At 41.1% G+C, this 9,033-nt stretch overlaps 1 long non-coding RNA gene across 1 annotated transcript in view; it reads left to right on the top strand.

Moving 5' to 3' along the window:
- Window positions 1–1,175: 1,175 nt before the first annotated feature.
- Window positions 1,176–9,033, top strand: part of LOC123282607 (uncharacterized) — a 30,087-nt gene continuing 22,229 nt past the window's right edge. Inside the window, exon 1 of the long non-coding RNA XR_011499793.1 lies at window positions 1,176–1,595. This is a non-coding gene — a long non-coding RNA (uncharacterized lncRNA). The remainder of the gene's footprint in view (window positions 1,596–9,033) is intronic.

The raw sequence follows: 9,033 nt of genomic DNA, 5'->3' as shown, positions 1-9,033 counted from the left end.
GGAGAAGTCTACTATTAAAGACCTTTTAAATGGAAACATATCTAGTTTGCCTTTTTTTTTCTTTTGGTGAAGAAGAGTGTCCGTGAGCTAACATCTGTCTTGTATGTGGGATACTGCCACAGCATGGCTTGATAAGCAGTGTGTAGGTCTGCAACCGGAATATGAACTGTGAACTCCAGGCAGCCCAACTGGAACACAGAACTACCACTACGCCATTGGGCCAGTCCCCCAAAGGACTTTCTTATTGAGAGTATTTATTAGTGCTGTGTGTAGGGGTGGCTATGCTCTCTCAGGCCAGTGAATGCCTGTGGCCTGAAGCCCTTTGCGTAGAGGTAGAGGTTCAAGACTAAGAGGAGTTAAGAGAAGTATTAACAGAGGGCACTTCACACACAGAAAGACAGCAGGAGACCTCTGGGCACTGAGTTAACCCATGTTTCTGGAAGCCCACAAGATACTGCTACCTGAAAACTAGTGGCTAATCAAGCTCTACTTGGAGCTAATCAGCTGTACCCACACTGCATTTCTTCTCTACCAGCCAACTTGTGTCTGCCAATGGGTAGGGGCTAGGCAGGTGTAGTAACGCCCAGGGTCAGCACAAAGTAGCAAGGACATCAGGCAGGCTATCTGTGTCCTGCTTTCTCCCTGAACTCAGGACTCAGCAGGGAGCCTTGCATTCCTATAAAGTTAACCTACAGGCTTTTTTTCTTTTAACCAACAGACACCCTTGAGGTCCTGTTTAATCTTCAAAGAGAAACGGGAAACTCTTTGAGTTAAAAGATGGAACAAATAAGTTTTCTGAATTTTAAAGAAAATAAAGACCAAGATTTCCACATCTAGCATTCTGCAAGACACACAGGGCACAAAGAAAAGAAGCCATTCTTTGGTGCCCACAGGCCACCTTCCTTATCAAACGCACTGGGCACCTGGCAGAAGGAAAAACAAAAAAAAAGACCATCTCTCCTGTGGCTCCGTAGTGCTGCTTTCCACCCGAACGTGACCTGCCAGCAAGCACTGCTGCGAGGCGCAGGTACAGTCACTCTGCGAGGGCGGGGACAAATTCTCCAGGCTGTGGCCGCGCGCCCCCGCCTGGATCCCCGCCTGAGTCCCTGCACCTGGCAGCTCCTCCCCAGCCCAGCTGAGCCAAGGCCTGAGCATGCGCTGTGTGCTTTGGAAGAGAGGCCGGCGGGCGTGAGCCGCGTGTGTCACTGCAGTCCTCTTCTTGCACCACGCTGCCGGTTGCTGATTGCTAAGCAGTTAGCATTATTTCTGTGGCAATTGCAGAGGCTGTTGTTAATTGGAGAAGCCCCACTAAGCCAAAGCATCTTCCCTCTTCGGATGTGCTCTCTGCTCTTTGCCTTTAAAAAGAGATCTAGGCTGGTCTCCCCACTTTCCCTCTCCTACCCTCCCCAAAACAGCCTTGCGATTTTGGAAGTATGGACTCAATGACAGTCTTCCCAGCCGATTGGATTCTGGTGGCTCCAAACTCACCTTCAAATCGCACCTGCCCCTGTACAGGTGGGCATTCTGGACAGGAGGTCATGACTAAAGCCAAGGAACCAAATGCTCCAGGGAAATCCATGCAGTAGCAGGAACAGGTAATGCTGTTTTTTGGAGTGTGCCTGTGTGTGTGTGTGTGTGAGTGTGTGTGAGAGAGAGAGAGAGAGAGAGAGAGAGGGAGAGGAAATAGGTGTTTCTTGAATGATTTTGTATTTGTGATGCCTGTAGCCACCTGAACCACAAAGCTGGGAGGTGAAATAAAGTGCTGAGTGAGTGCAGCTGGGGTCTGCCTTTCTCTTCTCCCCCTACTTCTATTTTTAAAAGATCCCTTGGTTTATCAATAATGCATAGACATAGGGAGCGTTTGGTGAAGTAAACTTGATACGAAGGAATCTGGACAAAAGCCTCTGTCATCAGAGCTTGTACTTTACTATATGTCAGTTGTGAAGGTTTCCAAATACTATGTAATTTTTTGAGGAGGGTGGAGAAGGTGGGTAGGGCTCCCCTCAAAATCCAGCTTTTTCTGATCCTCCAACAGGGATTTTCTTTGGTTCTAACAAGTCGAAAGAAGATGTATAAGCTATGTTTAAAGGACTTTTCTGTTGATACCTATGTCCCTTTTCCTCCTTTTTTCCTTAAGTATTTCTGAAGGTATTAGCAGATTGCTGCTGCTCATCCTGGGCAGATAGAGAGTGCGGTTTCTCCCTGCTAGAAAAGATGAAGGATGCAGAGTTGAGACCATGTGGGACTGCCAGCTAAGAAGTAGCAGGTCTTACAGAACTGCCTGGCTGAGGATGGCGGGAGCATTGATGTCCCATATGGCAGTGGGCAGCCGCTGACCCTGCCCTGAAGAGGCCCACCATTTTCAGAGGCTCTGAGTCTCAAGGGGAGTAAAAGGAATAAGCAAGCTGTGTTTTACTACTTGTGTAGATATTGTAATTCCCTTCTCAGAAGATCTTGATGGTTCTTATCTTTTAATCACTGCTTAGTTTTCCTCAGGCAGATCATTAAGAGAGATCCTGGGAGACACCAGTAGATTTGCAAAGCAGTTTGCTCAAGCTTGGTAAATTAACAGCATAAGCTGATTTTCCTGGTTTATTTTAGAACTGTTGTTAGCTCTCACTTTCTAGGATTTGGTCCAAGACAGAAGACCCTTCTAGAGTTCAGGAAAGGAAAGCATCTCTTTGGGGGCATTGTGTGACAATCCCATCATCCACTATTCAGAGACCATATGAAGACAACTTTGGATCTGTATTTAGTGACAATTGCATTTTTTTGGTCATTTCCTCAAAGCCCATTTTTTAATTTAGAAAAAGAGACCATCTTATTATCATCATCATCATCATCATCACCAGAACTTAAATACAGTTTTATTTCTTCTGGGAAGAAGATTTTGTACATACAGAAATTTAAGACTTCTTATATTCAGTGGGCAAGCTCCTGTGAGGGTCAATGCTCAGTGTTACATGAACACTGAGAGGTTCACAAGAGGCAAACCAAACCCTCTTCCTTTTAAAAAATTCTGCCAAATATTTGTTCAACAGAGAAATATGTCCTCTACATTAGCATCCTGTGGCTAACTGGGCTTCCTTTTGTTACAGTTCTCTTCCCTCACTATAAAATAAATGTGCCCTGGCTTGCAGGCTCCAAGGACTCAGGCAGCATTTCTGACCATGGGGCAGAGGTAATAATTAGGAAAGAACATATTGCTATTGATAGGTGTAAACTCAAGGGCAGGCACTCAAAAGTCCAATCTATGTTATGTAAAAGAAGGCCCATGGCTCCTGTTCAATTTTGCTCTCATTTTGCCTGATACTTGCATGTGCCAAAAGTGTGGAAATAGTTAATAAGGGGTGAGTTTTAAAGGGTGTATGAGCTTTTGTTTGATTTTATATCTTTTGATCATTGGAAATCCTCGTACTTGAACCTGTTTCAATTGTGGAAGACTTCAACTGGTAAAACACTGAAGACCAGAGCTAGCTGTGGCAGAGGGAGCAGGTGGGACATCCAGAAACAGTTGGGAAAGCCCTTTTCATCCATTCTCAGAATGGCAACTTTTTGACCCTGAAAAATGCACAGAGCCCACCTTGAAGTCAAATACAGGAAGGGTCAACAGCAGGGCTAGAGCAGGAGAAGCAAAACGAGATGGAGGACAAAGATCTCACATCTAAAGTAAATATCTCTTTAATTACCACACACAAAAAAAATGAAATAGATATCCTTTTAGGGGACATTGGCTAAAATATTAAACTGTTCAAAACACAAAGAGATAAATAAAATTCTTCATAAAGACCGTTTCTCTTTCTCTATTATTATTATTTATCAATTTTTAAAAGGCATTTAAACTATTTTTCTATGTGCTTAAACTGCAGAGCTCTTAATGAGCTATCCAATCCTTTATTTCATTTTTCTTGTTGCTAATGAAATTTTGGGGATAACCCCATACCCAGGCTGATAGGAATTTATAGGAAGACCAAGACAGGGGAATATGTTCATTGTTTTTGTTTTGTTTTGTTTTAGTAGAGAGAGAGAAAAAGACAGATGCTGGTTTATGGTTTGGGTTGGTTTTTAAGTTGGGATCATTTACTTGTACTAATTTCATGACTATGTCCAAATCACCAAGACTTATTTCTTAATAGAAACTCTATGGCACTGGCACCTTACATCCTATATTGTGAGGCATTAATCTTAGGATTTGGATTTAATGTAGCCTGATGTTTATATCCAACACTCTTAAAAATTTTTGGTTATTGCCATGGACTACCACTTACTTCTTAGCAAGCTAACAGAGGCATGGTACAGGGTTTTATCTGCCGTGGTAGTTGGGAGCCAGGCATGTGGGTAGCAGCTGGAAATAACTTTTGTATGCCGAGGATTGCTGCAAATTAATGAAAAAAATTTAGGAAAAGATATAAAATCAAATAATTTTACCTATTAATTAGAGATTGCTGTTTTTTTCCCAACTTGCTTGCTAAAATATATACTAAAAGTAGATGACTATATGGAAAGAGTTTTTTGGGTTTTTTTAACATGCTTTGTGAACACATTGGAATAAACTACTATCTACAGGTAGTTGCCAATCTTCTGGGATCCAAGTCACATGATATATTAAAAGCACTCAATGAGAAAGTATCACTTAATAGACTGAATGAAAGCCCAGACAATCCCAGATTGGCTATATGCACAGCCCAAATTCAAAACAATGCAAAACAGCTGACTTTTCTTTCTGAAAAATGCTTTCTCTGTGCATCAAACAGGTTTTATTGTATTATACTGACATTACATTGAACTTAATCCTGGTCATCATTATCAATACTAGAGTTACCACAGAAAGCTTAGCTAAGAACTTCAAATGCTCAACAGAGGAAACATGGGGGAGTTTGAGGGTTAGAGAATGCCGTCCTTTAACCTTCATCAAAACATCATCAGCTCCAGTGTGCTTGTGGAAAATGTTAATATGTTAATCACTTACAGTAATGACCAGTCGCCATGTTTCTACCTCATTTGGAATTGTAGCATTATTATCTTTTATGAAAATGAGCCATGCCTATGTTTGGTATTAACTGATTTGGTTTTGCAATGGACATCTTTCACCGTGTCTCATTGAGAAAGAGGGGGCAGAAGGAATCTGTTGATGTAGACTTCCAAAAATTGAGGGAAATAATATAATTTGAGGAAGAAGCAATTCTCAATAAGCTTTTAGAGATCAATGGTTGTTTGAAGTCCTTGTTTTAAAAATGTCCAACAAGTGAAGGTTGTGTATTCTCATTTCAGACATCCTTTGGAAATCCAAAATGAACTAAAATATTTTTATTTCAAGTTTTGGGTTTGGTTACCTTATGGTCTTAAAGCAGGGGAGTAGGTAGTCATGTGAATTGGGGAGAATTTCAGCCTAAATGCAGTTTGTTGTAATTCTTCATGAGGCCGACATTCTCAGGTCCCTCCTGACTTCAGTAGCCTATGTTCCTTGATGTGAGGAAATAAATGAAAGAGGGAATGAAGAGGATTCAAGAAAAATACCCCAGGTAAAGTGATCAAATCTGGAAAGTTTATTCTGGTCCTCCTTCTCCCTCCATTTGTTATTTACTTTTCAGGACTATTTATTGCTATGTCTCACGTAGGCCTTTAATTTTTTTTATGAGCAATATTTGCTCATAGTTAACTCTTTCTATCAAAACATTCACATGTGCTATTCAACCTAGGCCTTGCTAAATGACCTAGACAAATCCAATCTCTAAAAAACATGTGTAAGGTTGGTGTAATGCATTACTCTCCTTGAGGGCATTCATAATTTTAACAATAGCTGTTGGTGATGAAACTCAATGGAATTATTAATCATTGAAATTTTGGGTACAAAGTTATGGCAGAGATGATGGAACAAAAATATGATATTTGGTCACAATCATTAATGAAAAATTAATGAGAGGTCACAGTGAAGACAATCTTGGTACCCTTAAGTCACTGAAAGATTATGTACATCTTATAAGGTCCTGTTAATTTTGCATTTATATTAGAGCTGTCTTGTATCAGGCAAGTACCAAATAGCAGATATTGTTGCTGCTTTCAGTTTCCAATTCCAGGAGGATTTTATGGTAATGGAGTTGAAATTTGCTGCAATCCCTTCTTCAGAAAAATTTCCATGAGCACACACATGGAGTCGGTGCTGTGGGCCTTCTTCAATAGTGGTGTCTGTCTATGTTTAGCAGTGGTGGCTAGGATGCCATAGGAGCCAGAATGCAGTCCTCCCTTAACAGCTTTACAAAACATATTAGTGATGTAATAAAGTCTTGATAATAGAATTTTCCATGACAATTTCTATATTATTCCCTTACTAGTATCTGATCAAGTTTTAAAGAGACTTAACTCCTCCTGCAAGAGCTCAAGAAAAACTGCTTTCCCCTATCTGAAACTTCATGAGACTCTGAGCATCTTCGCAGGCTCCTGAGTTTTTAATTTGGAATGCAGCTTCTGAAAAAGGTCTGTGTGAGCAACTGTGTGTGTGGAGATGGGATGTGGACCAAGAGGCACAAGCACAATCTGCTGATTAAAATAGGAAAAACATGGTCGGGGGGCTCTTTTGAAACAATTTTATTTTATTTTTTGAGGAAGATTAGCCCTGGGCTAACGTCTGCTGCCAATCCTCCTCTTTTTGCTGAGGAAGACTGGCCCTGAGCTAACATCCATCCCATCTTCCTCTACTTTATAAGTGGGACGCATGCCACAGCATGGCTTGGTAAGTGGCGCCATGTCTGCACCCGGGATCCAAACCAGTGAACCCTGGGCTGCTGAAGCAGAATGTGTGAACTTAACCGCTGTACCACCGAGCCGGCCCCTTGAAACAATTTTAAAAGGTCAAAGTTTATCTTCTGGCATGCTCATATGATTCCTCTTGACAATGATGGGAATTCATGCTCTTGGAAGGAAAGATTCAACCCTTCAAATAGGTTTTCTAGAGCAAGATAAACATCACAACCAAAGAATTTAAATGTATACCCACTTTTTCCTCTTTTAGAAATTAATATTCAACAGAGATGCCCTTGAGTGGTAGTTATGTACATTTTTAAATGAATGAAATAATTTTACTTCTCTATTTTGAAGAGATGATTTTTATTCTTGTTAGACTATTTGAGGTTATTACAGCATTCACTCTGGAAATTATAAAATTATGACACTAACTATGTATCTTAAATTGGAAAAAGAGAGGAAAGCAAACATATTTTTAATTTTTAATAGCCTGCCTAGGACTCCATCCAATTATTAGACAGATGTTGGATCAGAGGAAAGTTTTTATTCTGATAAATAGATGACACATTAAGAGGAGAGGAAGAATAGGAGAAAAGGAGAGCTGGATGGGACAGCTCAAGGTTGGAAGTGCAGAGAAATTCCTAGCTGTGCCATTCAAACTTAAGGGTTGGCTGAGCAGTCTGCTTTGGGAGGTAGAATGTTCTCTCGGGGCATGGTGACAGTTTGGGAAAACAGGAAACCCTTATGTGAGAGGATTTAAAAGCCATGATGACATGGAAAGTATTACAATGGAAAGAAACAAAGGTTTAGTAAAATTTTTGAAGAGTGGGAAGAAATCTGAACTTAGCATGATAGATTTCTGCTGATGAAAATAATAAGAATAATAAGTTTTCACATATTAAGGAATATGGGGAAGCCATTTGGGTTTAAATCTGATTCAGCCTAAAACTTGTTTTGCCCAGAGCAGCCTGACCTATGGTCCACCAACATGCATTGTACATCTGCTTCAACAATTTTCCCAAAGCAAAGAATGCACTCTTTAAAGATAGGGTTGTAATGTGGCTGGCCCAGTGGAGTAGTGGTTAAGTTTGCATGCTCTGCTTCAGTGGCCTGGGGTTCATGGGTTTGGATCCCAGGCACAGACCTACACACTGCCCATCAAGCCATGCTGTGGCAGTGTCGCACGTACCAAATAGAGGAAGATTGGCACAGATGTTAGCTCAACAACAATCTTTCTCAAGCAAAAAGAGGAAGATTGGCAACAGATGCTACCTCAGGGCCAATCTTCCTCACCAAAACAAATGATAGTAATAAAAAGGTAGGTTTGTAATGTCTCCTTCTCTCTGACACCAATACCACTACTTCTTTGAAGATAAATTTTTCTTCCCAGAGTTAATGTCAAGTTTACCTGCTATGTATGTGTTAAACTGCCGCAAAACATCTCCCTGTGGCTTTGGGGAGAAAAATTGTATTCCTGTCATGCTTGGTGTATGTTTTTTGTTCTGAAACTGTATATAACCATGCTGTAAACCACACTTCTCCAGAGTGCTTTCTTCCCTGTGGAAGGGAGCACTTCCAGGCCAGTCCTCACATTAATCTCAATAAGTATCATTCTATCTTTCCTATCTAGAGAATGGTTATTGATTATTTACCTCAGCATTTCTTGGCATAGTCAGTGGGATTTCGGAGAAACCCACCTGAGACCACCTGGAATTTACTTTCAACTGGCGCTTGGTACCAACATGGACCCATTGTACCTCTCCAGATTCACTGCATTCTTCAGGTGCCTTTGTGAGTTCTCCTGTTATCTGGACCTCCTTGCTTAAGTTCACAGTCCTGATATTTATTTGAGCTGTTTCAAGTCTTAAGACTAAGTGTCTTCAGGGGGTATTGGTACATATCCTAAGTAAGAGGAACTTAGGGGGACATATCCTAGGCAAAAGGAACCTAGGGGGACATATCCTAGGCAAGAAGAACCCAGGGGGACATTTCCTGAGCAAGAGGAACCTAGGGGGAAATTTGCTAGGCAAGAGGGCCTAGGGGGAACTTTGGAGTGTACTAGGTGTTGGCTACCCTTTTAATTTGGCTTTAATTGGAAAGGAATTGTGCTTATAAAGTCTGAACAAATTGCCTGATAGTAAAATGAGAGACTGAACTCCTTCAGCTCTGAAGAGAAGGGACATCAGCTCCTTCCAGCCATAAGGTGTTCTCAGGTGACTGAGAACTTAGTGGAAGTGTCTGAGGTTGACCCTTGTGATGTGCAGTGGTCCCATAGTGAATTCCACCATGACT

The sequence above is a fragment of the Equus asinus genome, chromosome X (assembly GCF_041296235.1).
Source record: "Equus asinus isolate D_3611 breed Donkey chromosome X, EquAss-T2T_v2, whole genome shotgun sequence".
NCBI lineage: Eukaryota > Metazoa > Chordata > Mammalia > Perissodactyla > Equidae > Equus > Equus asinus.
Note: the sequence above shows the minus strand (reverse complement) of the source record. Positions and strands in the feature narration are given on the sequence as shown.